This window comes from Haplochromis burtoni, unplaced genomic scaffold (genome assembly GCF_018398535.1).
Source record: "Haplochromis burtoni strain Fernald_Lab_line unplaced genomic scaffold, NCSU_Asbu1 Contig_88, whole genome shotgun sequence".
In the NCBI taxonomy this organism is placed as follows: Eukaryota; Metazoa; Chordata; class Actinopteri; order Cichliformes; family Cichlidae; genus Haplochromis; species Haplochromis burtoni.
Window position 1 is genome coordinate 815,901 of NW_024582449.1, and position 16,578 is coordinate 832,478.

At 39.8% G+C, this 16,578-nt stretch overlaps 1 long non-coding RNA gene across 1 annotated transcript in view; it reads right to left on the bottom strand.

Annotated features, from left to right (window-relative positions):
* The window catches only part of LOC102296797, a 24,639-nt gene extending 13,039 nt beyond the window's left edge, over window positions 1-11,600 (bottom strand). The window contains exons 1-2 of the long non-coding RNA XR_006054590.1: window positions 10,683-11,600; window positions 5,817-5,887 (exon numbers count right to left, since the gene is read on the bottom strand). This is a non-coding gene — a long non-coding RNA (uncharacterized LOC102296797). The remainder of the gene's footprint in view (window positions 1-5,816; window positions 5,888-10,682) is intronic.
* Window positions 11,601-16,578: the final 4,978 nt, after the last annotated feature.

Genomic DNA, 16,578 nt, shown 5'->3' on the forward strand with positions numbered 1-16,578 from the left:
TTTCATCTGTAAAAAGAGGCCTGGGGGTAGTGCTAGTGGTGTCACACCGGTGGTTCAAAGGCCCAGCTCAATTCAGTGATGAAAAAATCAAGGAACCTAAACCTAAACTCCTCAGAAACCTAAACAACTTCAACAGCTGCCAAGACTCAGAAGTATCGCAAAACCTGATTCCCAGCACCTGCAACCCTTCAGACGGCTCTCATTAAAATTAAAAGAAGCGCATGGGTCAACACCAAGGACATACTCCTCCCCCTTTTAAGAAGAAGGACTTGTGAACCTATGGCCCTCACCTTGTTTCTATATATATATCTGTGTCCAGGTGGGACTGGATGTAGATGTGGCACCTGATCACCTTTTTCTTTCTCTTTCTTTTTCTCTACGTGTATGTGTGGTGTGTGTGTGTGTGTGTGTGTGTGTGTGTGCGTATTTGCTTTGAGCAAGAGTTTCCGTGCTCAAGCCTAACCCTTTCAGTGCCTGCTTATGCCTGATTCCCTGGAAACTCGATGAGGCTGAGCTGGAAATTCAATCAAACAGTGAAAAAACAGCTGCATGCGTGCATCTGAAGAGTGTAAGCCCTGTAATGATTTGGAAATCATATAACCAAACAACAACTGTAATTTCTTGATCCTTTTTTTTTTCCTTGCAATGTGCACAAGATGTTAGCTGCTAACATTGCTTGTTTGGAATTGGAGCTCCCCAATCCGTCTTGCAGATCACCTGCTCTTTATGACTGACAACAGAGGTAACTGTGGCATTAAAATAGCTTGGGGGTGGAGGTTTATATTTTTGTACGAAAACAGAATATGATACAATCCTATACCAAAAAAAAAAAAAAAGAAAAGAAAAAGAAACTGCTCAGTGATGATATTGCAGCTTGACCACATTATAGGCCCATTCATTTTAAGTGCTAGGGCAACAGGGGGTCATGTCTTATGAACCACTGGCAGGGTAGAATACCCCAGGCCCAGTGGGTTAACCTAACAGGAAACCTGGAGGATACACCCTATTAGGCCTCTACTTCCTGCTACTTTCAGGCATGTACAATTTATGAGCCGAGAGGTACAGTGCACCACTGCAGATCTGATGGATTTCCTCTCCAAAAGAACTGAGCCAGAGCATTCTATAAAAGAAAAATGATAAAAAAAAAACAGTCCAAAAAAAAAAAAGAGCCAGATAAGGTGAATAAAAGAACCATCTGCTGGGCACTCTGCAAAGCTTTGTGCCAAACGGTCTGGAAAGAATCACACATCTTGGCAGTACACTCTATAAATAAACTCTGATCCTTATAATTCAAATGAAATGTAGGAGGATATTAAATAGATCCTCTTGCCTCAAAGCCTCTTGCATATTAGTGCCAGTGGTTTTAATACAGCAAGAATCAAGAATAGGTGCTTATTAGAAATAACTCAAAACTAATAACAAAGATGGCTTTAGACCAGCTGCAGTCTTATATTGTGTCTCAGATCTATTTCGCAACAAACTGATACATGTTCATACTTCTCCATTTATTGAAGAGAGTTTCTTTTCTGTGAAAATGCTTTCAAATGAATAAGCAGGAAAATGACATAACTTCAGCATCATAGTGATGCAGGAATAGAAAGCCACAAACACAGCAGAGGAGTGAAAGACATAGGACCCAGTGGATTTCTACAGTAGGTGTTTTTGTGCGCTAGAATGATTACCTACCAATGTTGTATGGCTGCAAAAGGGCAATGAACACCCCCCATTCCTCGCCCCAAGTGTTCCTCTTAACACACATGCCTCTGTTAAAGTTCACATCTTAAAGTTTTTGCAGTTTGCTTTGGGGTTTAAAAAATCTGCATAAACTACCGTGTGTACGGTCCTGGGGTTTTTTTGTGTGTGTGTGGGTGACATACATTTGCCAAACCATCAAACAGTGTCTCCTGTAATCTGTCTGAAGCTTTCAGACACTTCACTTTCATGACGAAACATGTGCGTCTTCTCCCCCACCTTGTCGTATAGCACCTCGAACAACAGAGACGTTGTGCTGTGGTAGATTTTCTTTTTTTGTAAATCACAGAAATCGAGTGCATGCTGTTCTGAAGGCAGATGAAGTACTACTGCTATTAGTGCTACTGCTGCTAAAAATAACAATTATATTAATAATGAAAAATTAGGAAAAATAATTCATCAAAAAAACAATGGAAAAATCGAACTTCTAGGAATGGAAATAGAGAACCAGTTCTTGTAAAGAAGTGGTTGGTTGCCAGTTGTTCAGTTCCTTGCAATGTTAGTCAATTCCAGTTATGAGTTCCACTAATGTCAGGATGCATTTACATGATGACGTGGTCCGTATTTTGGTTCAGAACATATCCAACATGGAGCTGAGGCAGAAGTGCTCTAAAGCATAGTTCTATTTCACAAGCAAAGACACCGTGACGAATGAAAACATGGACAAACATTTCTCCCCAAAGCATGTAAGTAATTTGCACGAATGCAATGTCTTTGATACACTGCCTAGCGATGTTGGTGACTCTCAAAGTGGAACTTAGAACACAACATCCTCTGTCTTTAGCCTTTAACTGAAAGAATAGGAGAAGGCCGGTTATCCTCGGCAGTCTATGTGAATAAAGCTCAGTGGCTGTAAGAAGAACGTGGTTCTAACAGTGATCTCAATTTTAGCTTTTACAGTTTGAGCTTGGCATGAAGACGCAATAACAAAAATCCAGTGATGGGGGCAGAATGGTCTGCAGGTGATCTACTAACAAAGGACTCATTTATATACAATGACATCACAAACCTTTGGACATGTTGCTATAATCACCCCCTACACACTGAGGTAGTACTCAGCTGTAACGGAAACCGAATCAAGTCGAGTCAACTATTCTTATTTTTTCATGCCAGTTCTAATCAAATGCAAAATGTTTGTAGATACTTTACATTAAACATGTAATGCAAAACAAATCAATTTGTACTACACTTTTTTCTCTAACCCTAAGTGATATCTAAGTGATATCAATAATGAAATCAGAGTTGCAAACTTCTTATCAGTTTCCATCCATACTAACTTTATTACAGCCTGCCACTTCTGTATTGGTATCACCATCAGTAGACAAGCAGAATCAGGATAAATGGACAAGAATAAACGGCAAAAAGAGACATGAGAGGAAGGATAGCAGGAATGAGGTTACGTTGAGTTCGAAGGGGATTTAAGAGGGAGGATGGCTGGTTGGACAGTTGTGTAAAGAAGTATATCAGGAATAGGAGGATGAGACAGGAGACAGGCAAGCAGTCTCCATGGCTGTCAGAGATGATAGACCAACTCGGCATCTCGTAAGAGCCTGTCTCTGACTTTTATCAAGGTGCAGTAAAACACTGATCTCTGCATGGCTTAGATACAAACACGGTATTTCGCTTTTTCTTTCCCTTCTGCTAATGAAGTGGTAGAATATAGCTAGGCCCCAGTCCACGGGGATGCCTTTAAACATTAACCATAAGTAGTGAGTAGAGAGTGCAGGTAAAACAAAAAAATTACTAAAAACTTAATGATAACTTTACCATTGTCCAACAAACGCGGCTGTTTGAAAAAAAAATTATCATTATAATTATCAAAATAAAAGGATCATGGCAGCACAGCCTGATAGACAGACGAGGCTTTCTCCTGGCAACACTTCCACTATCTTTAAGAATATTTTTTTCTCACTGTGGAATAATGGACTTCAACTTTTTTACAAATGGCCTTATAATCCTTCTCAAGTTGAAAGGCAGCCTAGGCTTATTTATAAATAACTCAGGGTGGATTCACATGATCCAACCCTAACTATACATTTGATCAATTAAAATCCTATGCAGTTTAATTTTATTTATATAGCACTAAATCACAAAAAGGTACTTTATATTATAAGCTAAAGACCCTACAATAAAACAGAGAAAATCCCAACAATCAGAAGACTCCCTATATTTGGTTTAACCTTGCCACTTGTTATTTTTATGAGCTTTTCTTTTTTGTTTAAATTCTTCTTCAGAATAAATTCTTCTCCAGAAGAATTTCTAGAAGAAGTCAGAAGTCAACATATAGTAAAGTTAAAGTGCAAAGGTTAAAGCTGGTCATGGTCACTGGTCACTGTATGTGAAATTAAAGATTTTATTATCCCATCTAATATCTATTTTGATATTACAAATAACTTGATGTCATCACAGTATTGCAGTTCTTTACTGAATCGTCAATTTTGCTGTTTGTTTTCGAACATGCTAATAATCTGTAAAGGGAACATGCATCGGGGCGGGAGGCATGAGAACTGAAACGTAGACATACAGAACTTGTCAGCTCTATAAATGTTGTTTTAGCTTTGTTTCCGGTGTATGCTAGAATACTTGCATACATTCCAAAGTCAATCCTACTTCACACTGTTGTATTAAGATATTTTTGTTGTTTTTGTTTCATTTGTTGTTAACTGAATCTCCATTAACAAGGTTGTGTACGTGTCTAAGCTCTGAAGTGTTTGTCAAATATCACATCAGATATTAAACTAATGATGAAGTCATTTTCCACATCGAAGTCTAAATTAGCACGACTCCCATTGGCTGTCTTCCAAACTGTATCTTAAGCAAACAAAGGACACCATTATTTAATGAAATAAGCAGTGATTGTTGTCACGTAGGCCTCAGTGACTTAACTTCAGTTGTCTGATTCAGTTAGCTGCACCTTGATACAATACAAATACAAGTCCTCTGAATAAGAAGATAATCAGCAAAAAAAAGAAAAGAAAATCCTCCCATTTGCCCTATATGAAGGCCAAAGCACTTGCCCTGTATCAAAAATAACTTGCCTCTCCCACTAACAGATGATGACATTTGGAGCATGATTTAGCCTTGTCGCCAAGTTAGTATCAATGTGGGGCCTTAGGTAAACACATTTGATAGGACCCAAAGGTCTCGCACCAGCATTAGGCTGAGAGGACAGGCAAGTGTGCAGGCCCTTGGCCCTACTAAGAATCAGCAGAAGCCAAGCAGGAAACATCTGGAAGACCCAGTGCAAACAGATGTCGGAATGAGATAAGAGCCCATGACTTAGAGTTCAGCCTCCCATCTCTGTATGATGAGGCTTTGTAATATCCAGGTGGGCTGTAGCAGTGACTCCAACAGCTCAAAGGTCCAAATAATCAAACTGCAGGGTTTTTTTCTTTCTTTCTTTTTTCTCACACTAGCATCTGGTCGGGCTGTGAATGTTGTCAGTAACTTGTGTTCCATTGTTCTTATAGTCTCATTTTGATCCATTGTCAGCCAGACTCTCATGAGACTCCCTTTATACAATGTTTTTGCCTCCCCGGGTCACCATTTACATCATTTCCTGCTATAGTTTTAACATCGGCTGGGCAACAAAGTATGCATGAATAGTTAGCCATTGACTTGTAATGCCAACACTTGAGCTTCATTGTTGTGCTGCGGATTGTTTGATTTGAATTCTAGTGTCAACTGTATTGTTTATTTTCAATTGCTCATCTAAACACTTGAGGCCATAGTTTATGAAAAACATAAAAGTAAAAAAAAAAATTGGCAAGAAACTAGCAGAACCATGCATGCGTGTGAATGTAAATTCAATTTGAAAGTGTATCATTGTGCTCCAGTTTTTAACCCTTTGCCTTTCCGCCATCACAAAAACATATTCGCATCCTCCTTATCACTGTTGATTACTTTGCGTGAGGAACATAAAACAGAGAGGGAAAAAATAACAGATAAATTATGAAGAAAACTATGTCATTCGCACAGATGAGTAGAAGTCACAGGGGAGGTTTGGTTCCTGTTAAACTATAAAAAGGACTCTCTTGGGACATAAGATCTGAAGTGGAACTCACAGATTGTTCTGCAATCAGAGGCGACTGCACACCACCAGCCTGGATCTTCATAAACTGGTAAATAACGGGTCCTTGGTGACATGGAAAAGTTATATAAAAGTTAGTCAGGGAAAGGTTATGAATATATGATTTCAAGAAAGTACCAGGTAAAAAGTTACCAAGTATTTCTTTTAACAGTCAATCAAACATTTATAAAGTTAGAGATAAAAAGCTAATTTGTCTCAAAAGTGAAAGTCTGATTTCATGTGCTCATTTCAACAGCAGTTACAAAAACACTGGAATTGCCCATAAATGTGAAGATATGAAAATTACCTAATGACCCTTTTGTTTCTTTCAGGACTGAAATATCGACTCATGTACCTGATATTTATTGTCTTATAAAGTTCTCAGACTTGTTAACATGTTCAAAAGAACTTGATATCAATCAGCATCAATAAACTCCCACCAAAAACAAAATACTGTAGTGAAAAACTGTACAATCCTTTCTATTAAGGATCAGGTTAAACTTGGCATTTTAGTGTCTTATCTGTCTTAACTCATTCAATTCAACTCAGTTTTATTTATATAGCACCAAATCACAACAATAGTTGCCTCAAGGCGCTTTACATTGTAAGGTAAAGACCTTACAATAATACAAAACATGTTACCAAATGTCTGCGTGTTCATTTCTAGCTTGTTCATTGCCAGGAGCTGGAGCTCAGTTGGTAAATTCATTAATCACTAAAGATGGCTGATGAAATCATCATGTTGAGATTCAAGGGCCCTTGAGTAAAACAACAAACCCCAAATAGTAACCAATGTGCATTAAGTCTACAGTATATGATTTCTTTTTTTTTCTTTTGGACAGAAGCATCAATAAAATGTAATGTGCTATAGCACCAATCTGCACAAACATCTGGCATTAGCGTATCACAAACAGACACAAGATGCAAGTTTCTCTGCTTCACACTGTCTCAATCACACCCTTTTACCCACGATAATTAAGAGCCAAACCACCCCGTGATGACCACTGGTACACCACACAAACAGGAAGTAGAGAAGAGGTCAGTGAATGAAAGGAGGAAGCGCTGGCAAACAGCAACAATGCAAGAGGAGGAAACCCTTCCATTATAAAAAGGAACAGACCCCTGCAGTGTGCTGTTCAGGGTCATGACTAGTGGAATGGAAGACAATAGGGGAACAAGGCCGCTGGCTGACCAGCGTAGGTGTGTTGTGTCTGTGTGGCTGAGATAGTAGAACGTCAAGGGTCAATGGAGACACGAGCAAAGCAGTGGCAAAACAACAATGAAGCGCATGATAATTCAAACCCCAGTGCTGAAGTACAGAGTTCACAACTCCTCAATCTTTTTGCTCAAGTATATAAAGTATATGAGAAATGCAGTAAAACCCTTAATTGACCTTTGGCCAAACATTCAGTTGGCTCCGTTAATTTTTTTCATTCTGTTATGTCTCTGTGTGTATTTGTATGTATATAAAAATACATATATGTTCAACTGTATGCTATGCGTGTGACAGATGGGGAAAAAAAGACACCCTGTTTTCACATAAAGCAGACTGTTCAGCTGTTAAGCGATGGACCTCCACCCAGTTTCAATGAAGCATCATCACAGCAGCAGCCAGACACTTCCCAGAGGAAATCCTTTGCCAGGCCAGACACAACAGTATAATTATTATCACAATGTACCATCTGCCTCTGTTTTTTGACAGACTGAGTCAGTATGTGTGTACATATGCATATTTACTCTATGGCTATATGAGTCATGTGAGTTTTTATTTTCTTAATTGCTAAATAGAACCGTTTAAGGTTCAAACATTCTTACTTCAGTCACTCATGTTTTCACGGTACTTTGCATGCAATACATGTTTTTTGCAGAAATGTAATTAACTCTGGGGGGGCGGGGGGCTGAGGAGACAAATGCCGCTGACAGAGGAGACAAATCATACCTGTGGGTGAAGAACAACTCTTATCTTGAGAGGCAAGTCCTCAGATAAAAAATGACAAGTGTAATTTTGACAAAAAAAGAGCACAGGGTCTTTAGGCCTGCAATGGATCACACATCAATTACTATATTTGGATAGATTTTGACAGGTTTAAATGTGGTACATAAGCAGGTAATGGTTTGGGAGATAATGGACATTTAACTGGTCTGAACACTGCCATACTGTCAAAAAGATAAATTGCCAGGTCATGAAAGGGGCTTAAACAAAAGAGGAACATTAGTTGACAAGCATGCATATATTTAAATTATTATTAGCTTACTTTCTTTACTGCAATCCATCATTTTTAGGTGAAATTACAATGTTTATCTGACATGTGAGATTGAAACTAATCACTGCTAATGACTGAAATAATTGATTAAAAAATACTGAGCTGGTGTGTGGCAGTGAGAAGGGAGGAGGCAAACGTTGAATTATCGGTAGCGTATAAAATACCGAATTACCATTTGTGCATTCAAATGAATCCTTGAAAAGTTGTGTGTTTAATTATATGTTGACACAAACGGTGAACACCATCTTCACAACGTGAAAAAGCGGTAATACAACACCTTGGCATGCCAAGACCTAAGCACAAACTAGTCCTTACACACCAAGGAGGAGGCTGAAGTCTCCAAGGACTTGGCTAAGCCAGGGGAGTATGTAACATGGAGGGCAATGTCCAAGGCCTTTCACCTTGGAGCTGTTAACAGTCAGGTCTGTGATCCCAAGGCCTGAGTTAAAGACCCCCTTGGGTTTAGGACCGTAACCAGAGAGTTGGAATAACAGAGGGGGCAAGCACCATGCAGTGATGTGGTGGGCTCAGTCCTACTCCCTGCTCGGGGCCTGGAGAGAGGTCACAGGGTAAAACTTTTTTCTTTTTTGCTGCTTCACTCCATCTCTCTTTTTCTCACTCTTTTTGACTCTCTGAAACTTAGATCAGTTTTGCATAAGGTTAGAAAGAGGTGGCCTGCTGGGGCTGGTGGTAGGTGGACACAGTGGCTTCCTTAGTCTTAACACATTTATCACTGAAAGCCTTGAAGGTGTGGAAGGAAAAAAGGCGGCAAGTGTGAAGTGCATTTTTGTGTCACCTTATATGCATTGTAACTACTTTCTTCAATTGTTACAATTATTACACACAATATGCTCAGTCTCGTGTTTTCTTCTTCAGACACAGGTGATTCAATTTTAGCTTCTGATTAAATCCCACTTTTATATTTGGCCAGCTGCACCATTTAACCTCAATATTTAATATGAAATAATCTCAAATTTTAACAGCATAAAATGTTTTCAGCTAATATATACATGTTTTTTCCATACAGGTATTTTCCTACAGAACAGATTTGATAAATAGATTTTAAAAAAGTTTTGATTTTGTTTTCGTGCAGCACATCAGCAATTCTCTGGGCTCTAACAGGAATGAGGTGAACTTGTTGATTTACTCAGTTTGAGAATTTCAGACTTTGCAATTTGCTCACCAGGGGTCTCAAACTCGCCCGGGAGCCACTTATGGCCCATGTCACCCCGATATTGCCGTGGAGAATTATAATGCGATTTGGCCCCTGAGCTTACTTTTTTTGTTAGGGAGGATTTGTTTGTTGTTGAGTGCAACGTTAAAATAAGTTCTTTAAAAAGCAAAAAATGATTTAATATGAGCAGAGAGTACAAACATGTTGAGGGATTGGTTGTGTTAGTTTAGTGAGAGAGTTGTCTGTAAAGAAAACAATTTTGACTAGCAGTCAAAAACGAATGTGCACACTTATGTCTGCATTTTTGTTTTGTTAAATACAAACAAAATGACAGCAAAAGTGCTGCCACGTGTTTGGCAAGAAGGAGAGTAACAATTTGTTTAGTTGGTAGTTCAATGAAAAAGGAGGCTTCAGAAAAACAATTGTGTTCACATTTGCAGTTTATTTGAAATTTTTTTTAAAAAACCAAACAAACACTACATTTTCTTGTTTGGTGGGGGGTTGTTTTTGTACTACTTGAACACTAAAGTGTCCCTCCAAAGAGATGACAGCAGTGGGCCACAGCTCATTTAAGTTTGAGACCTTTGCATTGCACCATCAGTTCCAAAGCCAACAAACCATGCACTTAATTTCCTTACAGAAAGCAGCCCCTTGCATAGCTAAAACTATCACTTTGAAAGAAGAGTTTTCAATTGTGTCATGAAGACGAAACGTGCTTCTTCAGAAGAAGTGACTTGGATGAGTGACGAAACGTTTCTCCCATTGAAAACGTTACGTCCAGATGAACAGAATCAGCCTTTTGGGGCATAAGTAGGAACATGTAGACTAGAGGTTTCTACCGAATTGCACCCTTATTAACAACTAACTACCACACCACACCTCATCTTTGCTAGTAGGCAATCTTTATTTACAAATTTGTTAGCTAAATTCCAAGTTGTTTAACATAATAAATAATCTAGTATCGTGCTAGCTGATAAAGGTTCTATGCATGGTAATATTTGTAGTAACATTAGACAAAACAACTAGGTTTAACTTGGCTGTGTTATTTGCAGCTTGCATTCAACTGTTAGTTTTGAAAAGAGCAGGCTGAATAATTTACCGGCGACTCAGCTCTCAGGACAAATAAGCTGAGCCACCATAGCTTGCAATTCAGGTCAGCTAACTTATGCTCACATTAGCACAAAAAAGGTAAAAACATTTAGCCAGACAAGCGTTGCCAGAGAAAACTGGCTGGCACGATTCACTCTTGTTTATTGACCTATTACCCCATTAATGTTTTAGTACTACAGAACAGAACTATAAAGTGCTACCAAAACCCCCAATTATATTTAACATGCATTATGTCACTATCAGTGGACATCAGGGACAGCTAAGTCAATGGAAATATTACTGTTTCAGAATAAAAATGAACCATCAGACTTACTTTAAAAATGGGTCCGTTTCACGCATATGTTGCTTCATTTTTATGTCAACATAAGGTGGATTATGAAGCGGTTGCAATGTATGCAGGCTACTTTAGCGCAAGTTGTCATTTAAATTCATAATAAACACACTTTCGGTTTCACATCACAGAACAAGGACCAGAGTATGCAAAGTCTAATCACTTTATCCTCGTAGTCTGTCAGCTCAAACCCCTGTGTATCAGTTTAGTTAAACAGAGGAATGGAAAAATTTAAAGGTCAAGTTGAGCGGCGGTTGATTCAGTTCACACAACTTTGGTAACCTGATTTTTTTCCCCCTCTTACCTGATTTGCTTGTGTGAATTGAAGTGAGGTTTAAATAACCCTTAAAAAAATCTCACACCTTCAAGAGGGTTGGTAAACAAATGCTAAGCATCCCATGGGTGTGGAGCTCGGCGAACCGCAGAGCCTTATTTGCTCCTGCTTGTCTCAGCTTGCGGCTGTGTATTTCTGTCCTTCTGAAGATGCAAAGGTAGCATGGTAGGACACACATCAGTACACACACTTTTGTGCATACACCCTTGCAGAAGAAACACACGCACACACACACATGCAAACACAGCGTACTTAAACACGCAGAGCCCTGCAACAAAGCAACCAAAAATAACAGGCACCTGTTGCTCAAACCACAACGTCTACAATGAAGCCAAATTAGAGCGTCTCCCTAGCAACGGTAATTTCAATCACAAGCTGCAGCAAGCAGCCTCGAAAACAACCCCATTTAAACATCGCTGCTATGTGAGTCACCTGTAAACAATGAATAAACATATGTGCATGCATGTTTAGCCAATTCCTTTATTTCATGAAAGTGGATGTACAGCCTAACACTGAATGATATGTGACCCTCTGAGACATCTGCCAAACCCCTCCACTCTTTGAGGGTAAAAGGAAATCACGCTACCATTAGTGGCTGAAACATGATTGCAAGAATTTCATTGAAGTGTTACGATAAAAAGCTTCCCAGCCACAGACGGCAACTACTCAGACTCTAACCGAGTGGGCTGCTGTGTTCATGTGTTGTAGGAGCTCCTCTAGTGGTCGCAAGCAAAACCTTCAGGAAGTTGATGCGTTTTAGCATCCACATTGTGTCTCAATGAGAAAAGCACATTTTTTGATTGCCTGTTTAGGCCATTTGCAACGGAGACAGGCGTGCAAATAGGCATGTTGTATTTACACCTGATAGCATTGTCTGAGAAAAGCAATAAAGGTAAATACATGTGCATGAAACCTATATAACTTAAATCCAATTCAAATATGCAAATGGGATGGGAAAAATATTTTTTACACATTGCTAATGAGGGCAATTTACCATTATACACATGCCTTTTATACATATATATCTCTTCTCATGAACGCAAGAAGGAGGCAGCTTCTTCACAAAAGAAAACTTAATTGGAAGCACATGTGTTGCCCTGTGCAGGAGTTTAGGATGGTTTGGGAGGTGGGTGGGGGGTGTAGGGTGCTGCTGTGAATGAGGGTGTTAGTGATGGGAGAGAGAAAAACACAAGAGGGGGGAAAAAATCTGTTTGTGGGGGGTGGGAGCGAAGGCCTGGCGGTTGGGAGGGCATGAGAATATAAACTCCGACGTAAGTGAGGCGATTTACTCAAGCCTGGGAATTCAATGCGGGGGTGGAGTTGGGGGGTTAGTGTGAGTGGGCTCAATTTAAACCACATTGCTATCATAAATAAGACATGTCTTCTTTCCGTGTCTTTCTTTTTTTCTTTTTTTTTTGCTTCCCTTTCTCGCCAATACCACAGTGATGTACAGCGTCTGTCACTCAGAGCAGCCTGACATTTGTCAGTATGCAGATGGCTCCGATAGCACAAGTGCACCCGGTTTGTTTTTAATCACAGTCCGGCAGCATTAAAGGTACAAGGGAATATAATTCAAAGTTGGATAGGATAACGTGGATTTGTGCAGTAATTATGATTCATAATGGCAGTCGCCTCGTAACTCCCGTTCTTCTCCTTAACAAATTGAGTGGAAATGCTTCCAGCTTGAAAGACCCTTGTTTGGATGATACATGAAGCTACTGTAGCACGGACTCTTCAACTAAGCAGTTTTATTTCAGTCGTCACCCCCCTCCTCCACCCCGCTTGTTGCTGCAATAGGAGAATAGGAGACCAACATGAGAACAAAAGGCCATGGGACTGAGTTTATATACATCTCCTCTGTGGCTCAGTCAGATTTATATACTTTCATAGAAGTGGACCCAAAATGTCTGGCTCAGGGCCTGAAATCCCATCCTTGTGTTTGGACAACATCCAGGAAAATAATGTCTTATCATAAAAAGGGCACCTTTTTTTCTTGAAATGTATTATTATAAATTACAGAGGGTAGGCAGGTGAAAGAAGAACAGCATAAACACTGAAAGAGCTGAGTGATGAGCACATGGAAAGTGGGAGCAGGATGAAGATGATTTTTTCTTTTAAAGGAAGCTGTGTACAAGGATGCTGAGGATGATGGGATCAGGAGGAGAAAGATAAGCGTCTCAGAGTTTCATGGGGAAACAGCATTGACTGCGGCTTGAAAACGCGGGGGTCACGTCGCTGTTCTCCACCTTTACTTCCACTGAAAGATGTTTGTGCCCCTCCCACCCTTCCAAATGGTGCTCAATTCTGGCAGCACCTGAATACTGGGTCTCATCAGGGCTACCTGCCAGGGATTAACTAGAACCTGTTACCCCTCTGTGTCAGATGAATGAGCTCTGTCTCTCTTTCTCTCACCCACACCCACCAAACCATGCACACACGCGTGTATTGTAAGAGTCTGTAATAGGAACCAGCTGGGCTTTCAAGGCCGCGCAGTAGGCCAGACAGGCCCATTCATAACCCTCTAGTGAGTTTTAATGAAGGTGGGTTCAGGGGCAGCAGCAGCGTGGAGGGGAAATGATGAAAGAGGGCAGACGGTCTACTCCTTCTTCCTCATGCTCTCCACCTTCCAGTCAGGGAATGTACTGTACTCAAGCTTGAGTAGGTGAGAGGTTCACCTTTAGCCCAGTCATTCAAACTTAGCTGCTGTAACCTGCACAGAGTGAATGAACACTAGTATGTTTGGACAAAAAGCTGAGACTGGAAATTGAGAATAGTTTCTACTCACTTTAAATTTTTATAAAAAGCACCAAATATAGTAAAAAAATAACTCAAACTGAGTCACACTTTTAAAGGCATGCTTTGCAGCCCACATATAAAGGAAGTTATTGTAACTGAAGGTATTGTTGAGTTTGTGTAAGTCTTTGAGGTAGCACATTTCATTCAAATGATGTGGATGTAATGATGAGCTTCACAAACACAATCCATAAATACACAGTAATCAGTGTTCGCTATTGAGACACTATTGAGATCTTAAGATTACAAAGCAGGAATCAGATCCGTTACGGATCATTCTATGTGTGATGGAAACCTTGCACGAACGGTGCATTTTGCGATCTTTTATTTACCTATACATCAAAATCCATAATGAATGCCAAATGCTATGTGGTGCTATGGAGATTTGAAACATTTCTTCATTTGCATACGAGAAAACAGGGTTGTTTCAAGGAATGGTCACCTCCATCTTGGTTTTTCTCAGGCTCGATTGATGGTGCGTAACCTGAGCCGGTGAAGTAACTGTGAAGAAACAGCCCTTTTACACCCTGAGGTCAGGCTGACGTGAACACCAATAAACCGGGCACTGGCACACATTCCATTGTAAAATGCACAGATAAACAAAAGAGCTATTCTAAACCAAAAGTGTAACTGTCTGTATCCCAAAAAAATATTATTATTGAAAGGTTTTGGAGGGGAAATATGGAAAGAAGCTGTCTGGGTTTGGTTACACAGTATGGCCAAATTTCAATAGTTTAAATAGTCTCACTTTATATAGTGCAATAATAAGATTAGCATGATATATTAGATAGTAAACAGTGCTAGTCCAGTGTGATTTGGCATAATGATACTTAAGTCACTGTAAGGAAACATAACCAAATATGTGCTGTATGTTTCATAAGAATTTTTGCTCTTTGTAGGTAATTTCCGCTCTGAGCTTGACGCCTTGGCGTCACACTGTGTGGGTGTTTGAGGTGCAGCCCTAAAATGGTTCAAATCATTTCTTACACATATAAGTTTCATTTTCTATGATGGAGGCTAGGTGTCAGATTCCCCTGCGGCGTGGTGTCCCACAGGACTCTGCTCTTTGGCCTCTGTTATTTATTTCATATTAGCGACCTCAGAGTGTTTGAAAGTTCTAATATCTGTACTTATTTGCTTATGATATCCAATTCAAATAATCTGCAAATAAGTGTTAGTATATAGACTGGAGGGTACAGTCTCACACACTGACACAAATCAAGACTTCAAAGCAAGTTATTCTACTGTAGAAACATGCGCAGATAGAAATGGTGGCTTGCAGCACTGTAGCTGCAAGCCTGAGTGCTCTTCACTGCTTTTGTTCTCTGGCTTCTCGACTAGGGTTGGCTAGCTTTGTGCTAGCATGCTGTCTTTGCAGATGTTTAATAAGGGCTGAAGTTGTGTTAGCCACGTCGCCCTGCCTTTTTCATGCTCTGTCTGTTCACTTGAGGCTGGTTAACTCTGTGGACTCTAGAATTTCAGGCATTAACATTTGTTCTTTATTTGCATCTTGATGAGGACTAATTAGCAGGTAACTATGTATATGCAATGCACCCATACAGTCTTTAGTTGCAGCTTGCTAATGTTAGCATGAACTCATAACTCACATTATCTTCTTCTCCAAACATGGCCATGTCTGGCTCGAGAAACACACCAAGATGACAGCAAATGAACCAGTGGGTGTTATTACGGTGGATATGACCATCATTCATGTACAGTCTTAGGGTGTGAGTCGGGTAAACATTATGTTGTATGAAAAAAATGACAATGTGGCCACTTTCAAGAGTAAATTTTAGCATAGGCACAAGTTTCATAAAATTTACATGACTGTTAACAACTGTCCTGGAGGAGATGAGTTGTTTTTTTTTCCATTTCTTTTGGCTTCATTGAAATTAAGTGGAAGTCCACAGCAGAGCAGGCAAACAGTCTCATTAGACACACACAGTCATGCATACTAACTACACTCACACGAACACAAATGCAGTACACAAATGTTTTTGGTGGGCAGATGGAAAGAAATCGGGGGGTATGTCACAAACCTCCCACGCTCTTCACTTCAGCCTTGGTGGCCACACAGCCTTTGATATTTCCCACATAATAACTTGGTGGTTTTTCAGCTAACCCCAGGAATGTTCATATGAAACAAATAGCACAACGCATGACTTCGTTGCGCAGGCTTTTGCTTGGTTATGATAATGATGCAAGAAATATTTCAACAGTGTAGAAGCTTGATCTAATCTTGCTTTCACCTTTGTAAACCATTGTGGGATTAAAAGAGAGTTTGCGTAAGCATAAGCCTGCCTCAGAAAACTGCTGAAACATTAGCCATGCTTATCTATGATGCTATGTAAGCAAAAACGGATTAGCATAATGCTACTTATACCAACTGTCATATTATGGAGGCCACATATTAGGCCACATATGAATAACAAAAATACACAAGAAAAAAATACTGATTCAAATGCCAATTTTAAATAACCAGATGTAAGCTGATTAGTAACCATGCGCCATGTTGTCTTTTCCTCTTGCTGGACTCAGAAATGCAAAAATTATATGATAATGGCATCATTTCTGCATTTCTACAATATACCATCTAGAAAGGTACTAAAGCATTGCACGCCCTTAGCAAACTGGGTGTGGCGATATACATTTTTATCATACAGGGCTGAGACTTGAGTGAGCAAGCGGTCATTTGTAGCTGAAAAGAAGATGGCTCTCTTGCTCTTATGGGTTTTCCTCTCTCATCACCAT